This window comes from Eschrichtius robustus, chromosome 16, assembly GCF_028021215.1.
Source record: "Eschrichtius robustus isolate mEscRob2 chromosome 16, mEscRob2.pri, whole genome shotgun sequence".
Lineage (NCBI taxonomy): Eukaryota > Metazoa > Chordata > Mammalia > Artiodactyla > Eschrichtiidae > Eschrichtius > Eschrichtius robustus.
The window spans coordinates 72,600,411-72,620,255 of NC_090839.1; positions in this window are offsets into that span (position 1 = coordinate 72,600,411).

A 19,845-nucleotide genomic window follows, 5' to 3' on the forward strand; every position below is an offset into this window, starting at 1 on the left:
GCTGCATGGCTATGGCAGTTACAATCCTAGCTGCAGGCAGACTTGGTTCAGGGAGGGCCTGCAGGGATCCGGTTCCTTTTCAAGTTTTGACTCATTCATTTCTCCTTCTTTGTGTAAAAATCCCTGCTGATTTGAGGGTCGTGCAGCCTGGCTCTGCCACCATCTCCCCCTCCTCCTCTTTGTCATCCTTGGCCCTCCTGGTCACACCGCCCACAGTCAATGAAGACTTTGCTGGCTGGCCCATAGCTTTCATCTCCACCCCAAATTCTGCTGTCATCTCTGGTGCCTTCAGTGTCACATGCTCCTGCACGCTGAACCTGACCCACGCTGTAATCAGCTCATGGTCACCCAGGCTTGCCCAAGTAACCCCAAGTAAATCTTGCCTGGCTGGCATCTGCATTCCCCAGCTGCTGGGCAGGGGGGAGCGCTAGGGGCTCACGGTTGCCTGCTTCTCTACAGAATTGCCCTTGGCCACTGGAGTGGCCCAGTGCCCCCTGCCCATGACTGACGGACATGGGGTACAAAAGACTGGCCCTTTTGCCTCAAGGTGGAACCAACTCTGTGGTGCAGTTTGTGCTCGAGAGGTCCCTGTGAGATGAGGCTGAAGCCGGTCTCCAGCTGAGACCCCTCCTTCCTTGGCTCTTCCCCCTGCCCCATCCTGCTTCCCTCACTCCCCTTCTCTTAAAGAGTTCTTCCCAACATGTCACTTGAGCAAGAATCCCTGTCTCAGGCTCTGTTTTCAAGAACCTGCCAAACCTAAGGCATCCTCTAACCACATTGTCATCAAATGTAGCCTTGGAAAGCCTGACTCCCTCATGGCGCAGAAACCTCTTTTAGAAATATGTACATCATGAAGTCTTTGGTTCACTTGGTTACTCCTTCATGTTTAGCTCATCCAGTACCCTCAAATGTAACTTCGTAACAAAAGTGGTTGCTTGCCACTCTAGAAATCAGCTCAAGCTACTGAGCATGTGAATGAGCCCTTCTTTATGCTTTATATTTTGTACACTGTACACTTGTTTCGGAATGTGCATTGTGTTTGTTAATTATGCTTGGATTCACAGGAATTTCTCATGCGATAAATTTGATTTGCATAGACTACAAACTACAAGTGAACTGGTTTAGATAATTTGTGTGTGTGTGAAGATATAAGTAATACACGTTTTAGAAACTTTGCAAAATTCAAAACATATATATAAATAAGAAAAGAACACTCATTCATTGTTCCACCTCTTGGAAACACAGCATCCCTGTTAACATTCTGTCATATTTCCCCCAGTGTTGTTTTCTTCCTGCGCCTATACATCTGGTGGGTACTGTGTTGAAATGTTAACAATGTTTTCCCTTCCAGAGCTTCTTTTTCCCCTGACAGCCCTTCTCCTATTTGAGTGAGGCTGCTCTGAATTTACTGCCTCAGAGAAGGGATGAGGAAGCAGAAAGAGAGAAAAAGAGGTTTCTTCTACCTTTTGAGTATTTGTGTAACTCATGGCATGAACCTAGACTTAAGAGAATGAATAATGAGAGTAGAACAGATTCCCTAGACATGGAGAGGATAAGGAGGAGAAAGGAGAGAGAAGATGCTGCAGGTCTCTGAGAAAGGGGGACCACTCTGCAGTCCCCTCACCCAAGGACGGGACGCCATGTAAACATGTGGGATCCAAGGGCAAGGGGATCCGTGTCTCACTTCTGGGTGGAGATGCTGTGTGCTATGTCTGGGCAGAGAAGGGGTGCTAAGGAGGTTTCCACTGCTTAGTGCGATTTGGAGGTGGGGGGAGGTTTTCTACATGCCCGAGGGAGGCAGAGAGGGAGAGGGAGAGAGAGAGAGAAAGAGAGGGAAAGGCTCTACAAAAAGAAAAAGGGACAATGCAGCAGAGACCAGTAAGGACAAGAGACAGGACACAATGAGACCATGGGCATCTCAGGGGATGGCGGCTGGGACAGATCATGACAAGGACTCGGTGCCCTCTTGCTTCCTGGCACTATGTAAACTCTATGGAATTTAAACCCACCCTGGAGAAAAGCTGGGAGAAGCCAGATGGGAATGAATTTCTTCCACCTGGCACAAGGGAGCTTAAAATAAAAAGTTAAATTGAGTTATAAAGATATAAAGTTACATTTATTCACCGCACCTCAGTTTGTGCTCTGCTTCTGGACACATACATAAACCAATAACCTTTCTCCATTCTAGCAAAAGAATGGAAAAAACAGAAATGGTGATGGGAAAGATATTCCAATCATGATAGATAGCAATAAAAAGAAAGTCCTTAGGAATAAATTTAACTAGAAAGGCACAGGACATATATGAAAACTATAAAGTCTTATGAAGGCTGTAGAACAAAATGTAAATAAATAAAAAGATATGACTGTGTGGGAACACTTAATATGATTAAAATATTAGTTCTCTCTAAATTAAATTGTAAGTATAATGAAATTCTATTATTGCTATAATATTAAATCTACTCCATGGTCTTTAAAACTTGGTTAAAATTGCGACTTCCCTGGTGGTGCAGTGGTTAAGAATCTGCCTGCCAATGCAGGGGACATGGGTTCGAGCCCTGGTCTGGGAAGATCCCACAAATAAGCCCGTGCACCGCAACTACTGAGCCTACACTCTAGAGCCTGTGTGCCACTACTACTGAAGCCCATGCACCCTAGAGCCCGTGAGCTACAACTACTGAAGCCTGCGTGCCTACAGCCCGTGCTCCGCAGCAAGAGAAGCCACCGCAATGAGAAGCCAGTGCACCGCAAGGAAGAATAGCCCCCGCTCACCGCAACTAGAGAAAGCCCACGCGCAGCAACGAAGACCCAACGCAACCATAAATAAATGTATGGAAAAAAATACTTGGCTAAAATAAAGATCATATATAAGAATAATGCCTGAGAATAGCCAAGAAAAGTGTGAAAATTAAGAATAATGAGAAGGGGGCTTATCTTACAGGGTATCAGAACATACTGTAAAAACTAAAATATCAATGTAATTTCAGCACAGGAGTTGACAAATAGAAAAATATGTCAGTGGGATCAAATAGAGAATCCAGAAATATATATCCACATATTTGAGAATTTAATAAATAATAAAGATAATATTTTAATTCATTGGAAAATTCAATAAATGCCATGGCATAATTATCCATCAGGAGAAAGTAAATCTTTCTCACTCTTTTTTTTAAAATAGATTTTATTTTTTAGAGCACTTTTAGGTTCATAGCAAAATTGAATGGAAGGTCCAGAGATTTCCCATATACTTCTTGCCCTTAAAATTGCAGAGTTGGCTCCATTATTTACATCCCCCACTAGAATGGTGACTTTGTTACAAGCGATGAACCTATGCTGACACATCATTATCACCCAAAGTCCACAGTTTAGGGTTCACGCTTGGGTTGTACATTCTCTTGGACAAATGTACAGTGACAGGTATCCATCGTTATAGTGTAATACACCACCGTATTTTCATTGCCCTAAAAATGCTCTGTTCTCTGCCTGTTCATCCCTCTCTCCCCCTCAATCTCTGGCAACCACCGATCTTTTTACTGTTGCCATAGTTTTGCCTTTTCCAGAATGTCATGTAGTTGGAATCATACAGTATGTAGCCTTTTCATAATGACTTTTTTCACTTAGTAATATGCACTTAAGTTTCCTTAAGTCTTCTCATGGTTTGATAGGTCATTTCTTTTTAGCGCTGGATAACATTCCTTTGTCTGATGTACCACAGTTTATTTGTCCATTCACCCGGTGAAGGACAAGTTGCTTCCAAGTCTTGGCAATTATGAATAAAGCTGCTATAAACATCTGTGTGCAGATTTTCAAGTGGATCTTGTCAACTTTCTATTGAAATATATCATACAGAAAAGTGAACAAATCATAGGTCATACAGTGAACACATTTGTTTAACCTGTACATAGATCAAGAAACAGAATATGACCAGCAACCCCACAAGGTCCCTTATACCCCATTCTAAGAGCAACCTCTACCCTGACTTCTAACACCATAAATTAATTTTGCTTATTTTTGATATTTATATAAATAGAATCAGACCATATATTCTCTTCTGTGTCTGGTTTCTTTTTCAATAATATTTTTGTGAGATTGTCCATGTCATCAAGTGTAGTTGTAGTTCACTCTCATTGCTGTATTACATTGTATGAATATACCACAATTTATCCAGCCTAGTGTTGATGGGAATTAGGGTTTTTTTCCCCTGCCGGTTTTTGGATATGATGGAGTGCTATGAATATTCTTGCACATGACTTTTGGTGAATATATCTGTGCCTTTCTGTTGCGTATATACTTAGGAGCAGAACTTCTAGGTCATAGGATATGTATATGTTCATCTTCCGTAGATTTTGCCAAACAATTTTCCAGAGTGGTTGTACCAGCTTACATTTGGTGGTGGTGGTGGGTAGTTTCTTTTGTGATACAGAAAATATAGAAGCTGTAAAAGAAAAAAGAAAAAAAAGTATACTTAAAATATATAAAAAATTAAAAAACCTTAGAAGGGCAAAAGATACCATAAACAAACATCAGAAGTATTGGCAACACAGAATATAAAGATTAACATCTATAATAACAAACTGCTCCTATAAATTGACAAGAAAAAGACAACCAAAAAATATACAAAGGCTATGAATAGGCTCTTACATAAGATGAACTCCAAACATGTGAAAATGTGCTCAAAAACACTACCAGTCAGAGAAATGCAAAAACAAGATTTTTAAAAAGTAACAAGTATATTGCTTTATGTCCATAAATTTGCAAAAATTAAAAAGAAGGCTATGGTAATGACAGAATGTTGGTAATTGCTGAAGCTGAGTTGTGAGTATTTGGGGGCTCATTATACTATTCTGTTTGGTTTCAAGATGTTTGAAAATGTCCATGATAAAAAGAAAATCCTCAAACAAACAAAAATAAGAAGGCAAAGCCCACTGCTGCCAGGGATTTGGGGAAGAGCATACTCTCATATGGGGTTGGCAGAAATGTAAATTGTTACAGACTTTTTTGGATGCAATCTGGAAACATTTGTTTAAAATAAAAATTGCATAATCCCTTTGACCTGAAAAACCCATTTTCAAGATATTTCCCATAAAAATAAAAGACCTTTATATAAAATTATTTTTAAAATATATTTTAAAAGATTTATAATGATAGAGATATAAGAGTGCTTATTGGAGCATTGTTCTTAGTACAAACCAGTAGAAACAAAGCAAGTAGCCTTCAACTGAGGTATAGCTGACCTAGTTACAGAACATTTGTACTTTGGAGTATTATGCAGCCACTAAGAATAAGAGTGTATTTATTAACTCAGAAAGATTTCTAAGAATAGCAAGATGCAGAAAGATCATTATAGGGACCTATTTTTGTAAAACCAAGTATATGTATATATATGTAAATTATTTTATATGAATATGGATAAAAATACAGAATGCAATATATTAGTTTGTTAACAAGGATTTGTGGTATGCTAGAGATGGTATGTTATACTAAGAAAGGGGTAAAACCAGCAAAAAAGAAAAAAATTAAAGCTGCTTGAAAAATATCACTATGTATCTACCCCATTTACATAAAAGTAGATGTATATATGTGCGGTGTGTGTATGCATTAATGTGCATTTAAGTCCTTGCCCAAATGAAATAGCTGTTTATATATTATGCAGAGCTATTTTAACCCCCATATTTCCACACTTTGTCAGTTCTGTGCATAACTCAGCACTAGAATGCCTTCACAAACAAAATAGGAGTCTCCTTTTCATCCTGATGATGAAAATACTACTTTTGAAAAAATATATGACCCTCTCCTTGCTTCACATATAGGATCTTACCTACTCTGTCAACTAACTAGCAAGGAAAGTTTTGTTCCCATTCTACAGATGAGCAAACTAAGTTTCAGAGAGGTAAAGTAAAATTTGCCCAAGTTCACAAAGCTAGTGAGTGAAGAGGCAGTGATTCAAACCCAGATTTGTCCCCGAGTCTCCGAACTTGAACTCTCTTATACCTCCTTTCCCCTGTCCTTCTCTCGACGTGTTTTTCCATGGATTCATCTGGTCTAGGTAAAGGAGGCACCAAGGCATATGGGCCTGTGATGACCCGGGCAGAAGCAATCCTCGTTGTTCATTTGCCCGCTGGCTCACTGGCAGAGCACATTAGGGTTTGAGGCTAAAGCCCCAGTTGGGACTCCCCTGGGAAACTTGTGGCTCCACAACTCCTCCGGGGACTCACCCACGCTCAGATTTAGCGCTCAGTTATTTCTCTATTTCCTCCCACCCTGGGTTGTAACCAACAGCCCCCCCAGACCGAGAGAGGTGAGTAAGCACCCAAGACTGGGTATGGGAGCAGCATTCCAAGTCCTGTAGGAGGAGCGTTCTGTCTGTGCCTCACGAGAGGCCTCTAGTGGTAATACTTCAAACTGCAGGTTTACTATTCCATAGGTGTAACCTACTATGCAGGCAAACCGGTTCAGCTGTTGGAAGTCAGGGTGTAGGTTATCCACCGAGGGTTCTGAGGGAAGGAGGCCAGTGAGCGCGAGGACGCACGAGGGAGTCGTCTGGGGATCTGGTCATGTTGTGTTTTTCCTTCTTACGGGTGCTGGTTGCATACTTCTTTGTGTGTATTTCATTGGTGTGCTGGAGTCAGTTCATGACAGCCAACTGTTACATTTTCTGGAATTTTGAGATCTGTCAGTTAATCACAACCATTGTAAAAAAAAATTAAATTATATAAACTTACAATTAAATATATTTTATTTAAGACAAACGTAATAAATACTCAAAACTCATCACTTCCTAATTGTTTTACTGTTCTCTCTGCCCTTGAGGTCATCTACATCTACGGTATCTGGATGGTGGAACTACCACATATGGTTGCTACCAGCATAGAAGCATCCCAACTCCACGCTCAGCGACATCACTTTAGCAACTTGTAATCAGCCACAGCAGGAGTATTTACACCATGGCAATAAGCAGATGCTACAAACCAGGCTTGATTTATTGTTTTGCTGATTGCCTAGACTTAAGAAAGTGAGAAAGAAAATGTTCATAATGCACATTAAGTTTGAAAGTGTTCTGTGTCTGTGAATGGCATAAAAGAAATCAAGGAAATATTCTTCTTCCTATTTGGAATGTATTATCTGATTCAGCCAAGAAATTGCTCACCTCACTGAAGAATGAGTGGAGTTTCGATTTCTCTTCTGGGACTCGTTTATAGTGCAGAATCTGGAAAGGTGTTAGAATGACAAATTCTTGGCCTTGGCCCCAGACCTATTGTGTCAGAAATTCTGTGGGTGAGGACCAGCAATTTGTGTTCTAGCAAACCCTCCAGATGATTTTGAGGCACACTAGGGTTCGAGAACCACTGGTCTAAGTGTGTAAGATGTCACTTGCTCAGAGAGGAGATACACCCCACAGATAGTAGACTTATATCTCCACCTTACCCCCAGAATAAGAGGGGATTAACCACTTGATGAGGGATTTCTCCCAGGAATTTTAAGATCAGGGGTGGGGAAATTAGGACAATTGCCATCTTGGCAAAGCTAAGAAAACAAGAAAGCTTTTCCTCTCTTTTCTTTCTTCTATCTTCTTTGCCTACACACTTTCCCTTTGGCTGGTGATAGCAACATGAGTTGAGATGTTCGGATCAGGGATCTTGCTTTGGGGTTGGAAAACGCAACTTAGGGATGAGTCAATGATTTGATTTTAAGCTGCTGCTGTAGTCATTTCTGGTTCTAATATTTGCTTGTATTTTCTAAATTTTGGGGTGTAATGCTGGTCCTGAGATATCCTTCTGGATCCTATTGACTTCTAGAATTTTGGAAAAGTGAGACAGGTGAGACACTGGTTGAAATAAATAACCTGATTCTGGAGGTGTTGATGGACCAGCATGATCCAAGCCAGCTCCTGAAGAGGAAAACAACCGACCTGAATGAGTCCTTCCAGCCCATCAAGACAGGGAGTGCGAGGAATGAGAAGGGAAAGATAGAGAACACAACGACAATGGTAAAGATACTGAGAGTCTGATGTGTGCCAGGCCACCATACAAGGATATTACATAGTTATTGACTATATTCCCCACACTGTACATTTCATACCCAGGACTCATTTATTTTGCAACTGGAATTTTGTTTCTCTTAATCTCCCTCACCTATTTCTTCCCCCCTCACCCCCGTCCTCTCTTGCATCCACCTGTAAGAATGATTTTTGTAGTTACCTTTTCTTGCCCCCTCGCCTGACAAGAGGCTTGGTTTTAAGTCTTTGAGTTACCCTGAGAAAGGAGGAAGGTGGCTGGTCTCGAGTGGAGCCCAAGGACCCTCTCCACCCCTGTCCTTCCGGTGGAAGGGTTTTGAAGTTCGGACTTTGACCAGATTATTTCAGTTTTGTTTCTTCTCATTCATGGCTTTGTATGGTTCCTCTTTTATCTCCCTTGAGGCTGGTGTGGTAGAGAGACCTGGAGCTGCTTCGTGCTGTGTGTGTGTGCGTGCATGTGTGTGTGTGTGTATGCATGGATATGTGTGTGTGTGTGTGTGTGTGGTTTAGAAAAGTTTGGCTCTAGATAGATTTTGTTTTAAATTTTTATTGGAGTATAGTTACTTTACAGTGTTGTTTCTGCCGTACAGCAAAGTGAATCAGCCATACGTATACATATAGCCACTCTTTTTTAGATTTCCTTCCCATTTAGGTCACCATAGATCATTGAGTAGGGGTCCCTGTGCTAAACAGTAGGTTCTCATTAGTTATCTATTTTATACTAGTAAGCTCTTTGATAAAAATCTTTTGCCCCTGGATTCATTTTTCCTCATCGTTAAAATCGTGGGAACTAGTCTAGAGGAGGTTAAGGGTGGCTACAAAACCTACGTACAGCAGGGGGCAGTAGAGTGTAGTGATTAAAAGTGTGGGCTTTGCTGCGGTAGTTGGGTTTGACTGGCTTCAGCCAGTCGTTCCCATGCATCTGTGATCGTACACCTCTCTAAATGAGAAAATATTTTTTAACTTTTTATTTTATATTGCAGTATAGTTGATTAACAATGTTGTGTTAGTTTCAGGTGTACAGCGAAGTGATTCAGTTATATATATACATGTATCTATTCTTTTTCAAATTCTTCTCTCATTTAGGTTGTTACAAAATATTGAGCAGAGTTCCCTGTGCTATACAGCAGGTCCTTGTTGGTTATCCATTTTAAATACAGTGTGTACATGTCAATGAAAAAGTTTTTGAATATGAACCCTCAGATAAGGGTAAAATTACTGATAAATTACATACATAATTCCTGTCCTTATAGAAGTATGTACTATAAAATATAACAAAGTTGAAATTAAAAATGTAGAAAAATGGTGAAAACAACTTTTAAAAATGCTTTGTTAAGGTGTAATTGATTATAAACTGCACATATTAAAAGCTCACAATTTTATAAGTTTTGACATCTGTATACACCCATGAGATCATCACCAGTCAAGATAGCAAACAGAGCCTCATACCCCAAAATTTCCTCGTGTCCCTCTGTAATGCTCCTTCCCATCCTTCCTGCTCCCTGACCCCCTGATCTGCTCTCTGTCACTATAGATTAGCTTGCAGTTTGTGGAGTTTAATATAAATGGCATTATACAGCATTTACTTTTTTGGGGGGAGTCTGGCCTCTTTCACACAGCATAATTATTTTGTTTCAAGATAATTAAGGATGAAATACACTTTTAAAATAATATTTTGTTTGTTTCCTGGTATGAAATATTTTGTTCTCAGGTTGTAGAGGTTTGTCTTCATGTTCTGGATGCTAGATTTTTTTCCCCTTTTACATTGAATTAAAAAAATTTTTTAAATTAAATTTTTGAATAGTGAATACATTCTAACCAGATAAAAAGGTAAAATTAAAAGTCCCCCTTCAACTGCTAGCACCCTCAACCTAAATTGCACTGTGTCCTCCCACCTTCCAAGTCACCACTTTGATTAGTTTCTTAGGTGTCTTCAAGATTTACTTATGCAAATATGAATAAATATGTGCATATATATATTTGTATTCTCCCAGTTTTTTACAGAAAAGATAGCATGTTTATTCACAGTGATACACACTGTTCTGCAACTCGCTTTTTTAACTTGATCTTTCTTGGCGATCTCTCTATATCTGTTTGTTGGAAGTTGTTTTTTTACACTTTCATTGTGTTTCATGGTTCTGTAATTGTGTTTCATGGTTCTGTAATTTATTATCCGATGGATACTTGGGTGGTTTACAGGTTTGTTTGTTTGGTTTTTTTTTTGCTGGGAAAAACAATGCTACATCAAATAACCTTGTGTACACCCCATTTTACAGTGCAAATGTATTCGTAGGGTGAATTTTTAGACGTTGGATTGATGGGCCAGGAGTGTACAATTTATAATTTTGATAGACAGCGCCTGTATGACCTTCACAGAGGTTATGCCAATCAACGCACCCACTTGCAGTGGAGGATTGTGCCTATTTTCCTATAGTTTCACCAACAGCGTTTATCCAACTTTTGGATTTTTTTCCAATCTCAAAAATGAAAAATGGTATCTCAGGTTAGTTTTTTTTGTGTTTTTTTTTTTTTAATAAGAATGTGTTTTACTTTTTTTTTTTTTTTTTTTAATAATGAAGCTGCTTTTCTTTCTTTTTTTTTTAAATTTAGGGAAGGCTCTTTTATTTATTTATTTATATTTATTTTTGGCTGTGTTGGGTCTTCGTTTCCGCGCGAGGGCTTCCTCTAGTTGCGGCAAGCGGGGGCCACTCTTCATCGCGGTGCGCGGGCCTCTTCACTATCACGGCCTCTCTTGTTGCGGAGCACAGGCTCCAGAGGCGCAGGCTCAGTAGTTGTGGCTCACGGGCCTAGTTGCTCCGCGGCATGTGGGATCCTCCCAGACCAGGGCTCGAACCCGTGTGCCCTGCATTAGCAGGCAGATTCTCAACCACTGCGCCACCAGGGAAGCCCTCAGGTTAGTTTTAATTTGCATTTATCTTCATGAGACTCTAGTTGAACTGGATGCTTAGTTTTTAAGTGTCTTGCTAATTATGATGGTTTCATAACATTATTACCTAACATCTCAAGGCATGCAACATGCCAAGTGCCTAGATTCGTGGTTTTCCTGAGCTTTCCATGAGAATAGAGATGCTTGGAAGTGTTGAGATTCTGATCCACTGGAGTTGCATCAAATGTGTGTTTATTTAACTTATTTGAATCCAATTATATACCCAGAAAAGAGGGAAAAGAATAGTTTAAGTGGTGTTGTCATGAGATGAGGAAGATTACCCACCAGAGGGTGTATAGCTCTCTTTTTTCCTTATCCCCTCATATGACGTATAGCATTCAACTAGTTGTATGGGTTATCATACAAGGTCATAGGCAAAAAACCCATGTATACTAAGGTTCATGGTAATAGGCACTTTTGCCTGCGCTTGCTTTTGGAATTACGTGTTGACCTAGGAACTGAATTTCCTGCCTAAGCGTGGTCTATTGTCCTCGTTAAGAGAGTCTGTTTCCCTTAATTCTTAGCATGTAAGAATTACATGGTCTGATGAGACAGTATGCTAAATTCTTTGCCTCATGGCTTCTGATGCTGAGAGAGGAATTCCTAGTGTATTTGTGTGAGACTAACTGGGAATGTGTACTTGGCGTGGCACCTTGTGGTTTAGGGAGAGCAAAGGTAAATGTGGAAAATGCTTTTGGGGCACACGTCTCACATGTGATTCTTTCCTTGGAATTGCCCTCACAGTATCTGCAAAAGGAGTGGACCTAGGGAGTCGTGTTTGCCTTGACGTGACCAAGACTCTTAGGCCACAGCTGAGTGGACCAGGTATGGATACCTGACCCCAGTTAAGCCTTAAAACCTGAATTAACGATAGGAATGTTGGGGAGCATTGGAACTGTGATCTACTGTAGGATTTGGGCCAGAGCTGATGCCACGGAACCCAAAGTCAAGGGCAAGTCTAAATTATGGAGGAGACAGACACTAGGAGCCTTTCAGAGAATGCTGACCTGCAGAGGGAAGTGAGGATACACAGAAGGAGAAAAGCAGAGATGGGAGGTGATTTGCCCCAGAGAGAAAAAAAACAGATTGTTGGGGAGCTGAACTTCCCACTCTAGGTTCCCATGAGATTCCTCGAATCCTGACCCTAAAACTCCTTTTCTTTAATCATTTAATTTCCTTTCAACAAGTCCTGAGCATTTGAATTATAAGTGTCTAGGATGCTTAGACAATGCTGGTGGAAGTGTAAAATCCAACACTTTGGAAGAGAGTTTGATTTTATCTCCTCAAGTTGAATATTCACATATTCTGTGACCCAGCAATTTCACCAAGAAAAACTTCTTCACCAAGAAAAACTCCTGCATGTATAAACTGGAAACATGTACAAGGATGTTTGCACCAGCATTGTTTATAAGAACTGAAATGTGGAGGCCCGTCAATGGGAGAGTGGATAGATAAACTTTGGCAAAGTCAGGCTATGAATGTTAGCGGTCAAAACAATGACTTACAGGGACTAAACAATATGGCTGAATATAAGCCGTATAATATTAAGTAAAAAAAGCACATGGCCGGGACTGTGTCTATTTTGTTCCCAACTCTAACCCCCTCATCCAGCACATGCCTGCTCAGTAAATATTTCTCAAATGAATAAATCGGTGGAGCAATTTCCTGGGGAGAACTGTCATTTAAGTCCACCAGACAATGGGGACACATTAGCTGCTACTTCTCTCCCAGCCTCTCAGTCCTCACTTTTCACCCATTTTGTCCTTTTCTTCCACTCTGTCTCTTTCCCTCACCTTTTCTTCTTTTTGGGCAGGAGATGACCCAGTCCCAGTTTTTAGTTTTGTTGACATTTGTCACTGGCTGTGGATCCTTTGACTCAGCTTCTGATTTAATGGCCTAAGGTTGGGTCCCCAGCATCTGGCATTTTAAAAAATACCACGTGGTTCTAATGTGCAGCCAGACTTGCCCATTTGCTTTGCTGGTGTTTTTATTTTTTGTTGCTGTTTTGTAGGAGTATGTGATGAAACCTTGGCCAGTGAGATGTACGGGGAAGTCTGCTGAGGGAGGCTTCTGGAACAGATCCCTTTCTGTTAGGAGGAACCCCTGTTTTCCACGCATCTTTCCCTGTGTGTGCATAAATATCTCGGGAAGAGTCACGTGAAAGAGGGGCCACAGTATTTACCTCTAGGGATGAAGACCGGGAGATGGGAGCTGTCAGGAGAAGCCTCACTGTCATCCAGGAACGCCAGCGACCAAGCCTTGGGCATTGTCCCAAGATGCCTCCAGCTCTTGGGGTGCCCGAAGAGCATGGGGTTCAGTGGAGAGATGGGGCGAATGGCCTCAGCCTTGACTCTGGGCCACACTTCACTGCTGGGCCCGACACAACCTGAGCTCAGAGGTGCACGAAATTCCCCACCCACCGGGGACACTGCTTCCTGAGTCTGCCTACAAACACGGAATCCACTGAGGACAAGTCGTCACCCACCCTCTCCTTTGTTTTCCATTCCCTCCTGGTCCCTCCTCCCTGCTCAATCTCACTTCTCTGTTCTGTAAGGCTCTGCGTTAGGCCAGGTTCCTCGAAGCAGAACCGGAGACGCGGACTCTTGTTCAACTGATTTATTGAGCGTGAGGGACGCAGAGTAGGGCAGAGAATACAAATGGAGGCAAGAATGTGATCTCAGCTGAAGGTCAGCTTCTTTCTGATCCCGCAGAGAAGCTCTGGAGCACAAATTCCCCACAGAGCAAATCCCACCTGGGGGCAAAGGGGCTGCTCTGCGTGCCGCTGGCCGAGCTCGGCCCTGGAGCGTGTGTGTGTATGTGTGTGCAACCTCTCATCAAGGGCCGCTCATTTTTGACCGAGGGCAGTTTTCCAGAAAGGGGGTGCTTCATGACTTAGCAGCCAATACTCCTGGCAGCTGGGGGTTGGGTACACTGGCAGGGAAAGGGGACCTGGACAGGGGATCAAGAGGAGACACTGTGGTTCTCCCTTCATGGATGCAGAAAGACAGATAGGAAGATAAGGGTGTGTGTGTGTGTGTGTGTGTGTGTGTGTGTGTGTGAGAGAGTCAGAGACAGAGAGAGATACACTGTCATAAGCTAGACAAAAATTCTTTTATATTATCACTTGCAAAGGACTTAGCCTGCCCCTTGGGTCCTTTCACAGCCTGAGAGGCAGAGAGAAAGGACATTCTCGTAAAATAACAGCTTTGTTGAGGTGTAATTCACATATCATATAATTCATCCATGTGGAGTGTACTATTCAATGGTTTCCAGTGTATCCACAGAGTAGTGCAACCATCGCCACAATCAGTTTTAGAACTTTTCGCCATCCCAGCAAGAAGCCCCGTGCCCTTTATCAGTCACTCTTCACCTCCGTGGACACCCACACCCCATCCCCAGACAACCGCAAATCTACTTCTGTCTCTATGGATTTGCCTGTTTTGAACATTTCGTACAAATGGAATCACATAACACGTGGTCTTTTGTGTCTGGCGTCTTTCACTTAGCATAATGTTTGCAAGGTTCATCCGTGCTGCAGCATGTATTGGGTACTTCATTTCTTTTTATTGCTGAATAATATTCCATTGTGTGGATATACCATATTTTATTTATTCATCAGTTGTTTCCACCTTTTGGTTTGGGGCGAACATATATTTTCATTTCTCTTCTATGTACCTAGGAGAGGGATTCCTGGGTCAACCAGTCATTTTTGCACTGTTCTTGTGATGGCTTCTGCTGTTAAGTTCTGGACAGCTGTCCAGAACTGTCCTACTTCATGATTTTTTCCAAACCTGATTCTTTTTTTTTTATAAATTTCATTTATTTATTTTTGTCTGTGTTGGGTCTTTGTTGCTGCGTGCGGGCTTTCTCTAGTTGTGGTGAGTGGGGGCTACTATTCGTTGCAGTGCACGTGCTTCTCATTGCGGTGACTTCTCTTGTTGCGGAGCACGGGCTCTAGGCATGCAGGCTTCAGTAGCTGTGGCACGCAGGATCAGGAGTTGTGGCGCATGGGCTTAGTTGCTCCGCGGCATGTGGGATCTTCCCAGACCAGGGCTTGAACCCATGTCCCCTGCATTGGCAGGCGGATTCTCAACCACTGCACCAGCAGGGAAGTGTCCCAAACCTGATTCTTCAGCCTTCTTCCCCGCAAACGAGTTTGGCTTTCATTCTGAGATTTCCTCCCCAAATGAACAAAATTGTCCTGAAGGTCTCTGAGAACAATGGCTTGGTACTCTTGGGTTAAAGCCAATGTTTCCATTAGCATCCATTAGGTTTTGAGGCACTCCAGACAGTATGCCCCCACTCAGTTCTGGTTTGTTTCAGTCTTCATGCAAAATTCTAGTTTTCCTGGAGAACTCTGAAGAGAAAGCATATCAGTCTTTTACTGAGCACAGTCTGTAGAGAATGCAGAAGTTAAAATCTAGAGCAGATTAACAAACAATGGCCTGTGCGCTAAACCCAGCCTGCTGCCTCTTTTTGTATGATCCACAGCTAAGAATAGATTATACATTTTGAGATCATTGAAAAAAAAGGAATACTATTTTTTGATGCAAGGAAATGATACGAATTTCAAATTTTAGTGTCCATAGGTAGTTTTATTGGAACACAAGCGTGTCCATTTGTTTAAGCATTGTCTATGGCTGCTTTTGCACTACACCAGCAGAATTGTGTCGTTGTGACAGAGACTGAAGGATGCACAAAGCCTAAAATATTTACTCTCAAGCCCTGTACAGAAGAAATGTGCCAACCCTTGATGGAGCCAAGACCCCACACCGCCCTGTAGCACCCAGCCTGGCATTAGTAAGCAAAAGGGGAGATGGGTGTTTTCAGTCCTCATTTTGAAAAGCACTCCATACACACAATCCCCAAATTTACCTATGACTATCCACATTTGAACCAGGAACTCCAATTTATGCATATTATATTGACTCTTATTACCAGACTCATGTTCTTCACTTAGCTGGAAAACCACACTCCTGATTTCCCTTCTACTTCACTGGCCACTCCTTCTCAATCTCCTTCACCAATTCTTTTTCTCTTCCCAAGTTCTAAATGTTGGAGGATCCCCAGGGATTAGCCCTGGGCCTTCTTCTCTCCTTCCTTCATTCACATCACAGATGATCTTATCCAGTTTCATAGTTTTAATACCATCTATACACTGATAATTCCCAAATGTATAGTCCTGTCAATTCCTCAGGGAAATATAAGAATGATAAATGCATATGCACCAAACAACAGAGCTCCCAAATATATGAAGCAAACATTGACAGACTTGAAGGAAGAAGTAAACAGTTCTATAATAATTTGAGACTTCAATATCTCACTTTCAATATTGAAGAGAACGTCTAGACAGAAGATGGATAAGGAAATAGAAGACTTGAGCAACACTATAAACCAACTAGACCAAACAGGCATATAGAGAACACTCTACCCAACAACAGCAGAATACACCTTCTTCTCAAATGCACATGGAACATTAGTCCACAAAAGAAGTCTCAGTAAATTTAAAAATACTGAAGTCATACAAAGTATCCTTTCTGACTGCCATGGAATGAAACTAGAAATCAATAAGGGAAGGAAAACTGGAAAATTAACAAACATGTGGAAGTTAAACAACACACTCAAAACAATCAGTAGGTCAAATAAATCGCAGAGGAAATTAGAAAATACTTTGAGATGAATGAAAATAAAAACACAGGATAGCAAGTATATAACACTTGTCCCAACTTCTATTTTGAAATCCAAACTCCCATACCCAGTTAACTACTTAACGTCTTTACTAGGATGTATAACAAGCAGCTCAAGGACTTTAAAATTTTCTCCCATTGATATGTACTCTTTTCCCCCCATTCACCATCTCAGCTAATGGTGGCTTCCAGTTGTTTACTACCAAATCCTTGGAATTATCCTTGACTCCTCTCTTTCTCTCACACTTTACATCCAATACATAAGCAAATATTGTGGACACTTCTTTTGAAATAGGACCCAAATTTGACCCCTTCTCACCACTTCCACTTGTGGCACACTGATTCGCCATTGTCTTCTGCCTGAATTATTGCAGTAGTCTCCCAGCTTCCACTTTGCCCTAGTTAAGTCTACACATAACAGCCACAGTGATTCTTGTGATGTTATTAAAACAGAAATTGGGTTATCTCATTCTCCATCTTTTTTTTTTTTGGAGTTGATTTCTTATTTATTTATTTATGGCTGCACTGGGTCTTCGTTGCTGTGCGCAGGCTTTCTCTAGTTGCCGCGAGAGTGGGTTACTCTTTGTTGCGGTGCACGGGCTTCTCATTGTGGTGGCTTCTCTTGTTGCAGAGCAGGGGCTGTAGGTGCCCGGGCTTCAGTAATTGTTGCATGTGGGCTCAGTAGCTGTGGCTTGCAGGCTCTAGAGTGCAGGCTCAGTAGTTGTGGCACATGGGCTTAGTTGCTCTGTGGCATGTGGGATCTTCCCGGACCAGGGCTCAAACTCGTGTCCCCTGCATTGGCAGGCGGATTCTTAACCACTGCACCACCAGGGAAGCCCCCCTCATTCTCCATCTTAAACACTACCATGATGTCCCCTCACACTTAAAATAAAACTTGTGACCTAAAAGACTCTGCAAGACCCTGTAAGACATGACTCTTGCCTACTTGAGGTTCATGACCTGTATCCTTGCCATCTTGACCACATCAAAGGTACAAAGTCTCTTGTTTTAATGCGTAATTTTATTATTGTTTTCTTTTTTTTTTTTTCTAGAGACAATATGTACTTTTTTTTTTTTTGGCTGTGTTGGGTCTTCGTTTCTGTGCGAGGGCTTTCTGTAGTTGTGGCAAGCGGGGGCCACTCTTCATCGCGGTGCGCGGGCCTCTCACTATCGCGGCCTCTCTTGTTGCGGAGCACAGGCTCCAGACGCGCAGGCTCAGTAGTTGTGGCTCACGGGCCTAGTTGCTCCGCGGCACGCGGGATCCTCCCAGACCAGGGCTCGAACCCGTGTCCTCCGCATTAGCAGGCAGACTCTCAACCACTGCGCCACCAGGGAAGCCCCACAATATGTACTTTTAAACTTTGTGAGGTTGGGCATCTTATGCTATTTACCATTTCTATTTCACATCTTATCCCATTTTTTCTAATGAGAGGTGTGGGGTTTTTTGGTTTTCCTTTTTGTCGTCTTGTCATTTTCCTTTTGATTTTTAAGATATCTTTGTATTCTAAGGAAATTATCTTTGGTCTTTTATATAGACTGAATATTTCCCCAGCTAGTCTTTTTGACTTTGAGATCTCTATCTCTCTATGTATCGCCATACAGAGATTTTAATTTTCACATAGTCAAATTAGCCAATCTTTTCTCTATGGTTTCTGTGCTTTGTTTCATGTTTTAAAAGGCCTTCAAGTTCAAGACTATAACAACATTTACGATTTCTTCTAGTATTGTATAGTTTCATTTTAAACCTTTATTCTATCTGGTATTAACTTTGGTATGTGAAGGTAGGGGTACAGCTTTATTTTTTCCCTCAAAAGACAGATGTCCCAAATGACATTTACTGAGTAATTCACATTTCCCCCATTGATTTGAAATGTCACTTTTATCGCATGTCAAATTCCCACATGTATTTGGGTCTGTTTCTGACTTTCTTGTCTGTTTCTTATCTGTCTATTCCTGCCCTATTACCTCATAGCTCATTGTAACTTTATAATACATTTAAAAATCTGTTAGAATTAGTTTGCCCTCATTACTTTTTACTTTCCAGAGTTTTTCAGGCTATTCTTGGCTTTTGTCTTTAAACAGCTTTATTGAGATATAATTCACATAGCATGTAATTCACTGTTTAAAGTGTACAATTCAAGAGATAAATATATTCACATATATGTGTAACCATCACCACAATTTTAGAATGTTTTCATCACCTCAAAAATAAACTTTGTACCCTTTATCTATAACTCCCTTTCCCACTAGTATAGTCCCCTAGTCTTAAGCAACCACTAATTTACTTTCTGTCTCTACAGATTTCCTATTTTTGACATTTCATGTTATAATGGAATAACATTATATGTGGTCTTTTGTGACTGGTTTACTTTACTTTACAAAGTTCATACATATTGTGGCATGTGTTAGCACTTCATTCCTCTTTATAGCTGAATAGTATTCCATTGTAATGGATATATCACATTTTATTGACTCATTAATCAGTGGACATTTGGATTCTTTCCACATAGTAGCTATTGTGAATAATGCTGCTATCAACATTCATGCACAAGTTTTGTTTTAACACCTGTTTTCAATTCTTTTGGGTATATACCTAGCAGTGGAATTGCTCATATGGTAATTCTGTTTAACTTGCTGAGAAATCTCCAAACTGTTTTCCATAGCAGCTGCACCATTTTACATTTCTACTAGCAATGTATGAGGGTTCCAATTTCTCCACATCATGGCCAAAACTCGTTATTTTCCATTGTTTTGTTTTGTTTTAAATTCTAGCCAGTCTAGTGGGCGTGAAGTGAAATCTCATTGTCGTTTTATTTGGATTTCCCTAATGACTAATGATACTGAGCATCTTTTTATGTGCTTCTTGGCCATTTGCGTATCTTTGGAGAAATGTCAATTTAAGACTTTTTTGGCTCACTTAAAAATTGGGTTATTTGGAAACCCCAAATTTTAGCTGGGCACATGGCCGCCCAGTACTACAGAAGTGCCCATCCTCCTCTGCAGCTAGGCTGGTTATGTGACTAAGCTCTCCCTCCAGGATGGAATGGGAAGCAATTTGCATGACTTCTAGGATATTTCCTAGGAGGGAGAGGCAGGCCCTTTTCTCTGCTTCTCCCTCTGTCCTGCTGGTGGGAACGTGAGCTCTGAGGCTGGAGGTCCATCCTGGCCTGCGTCCATCCTGGACGAGGGCAACGTCCCTG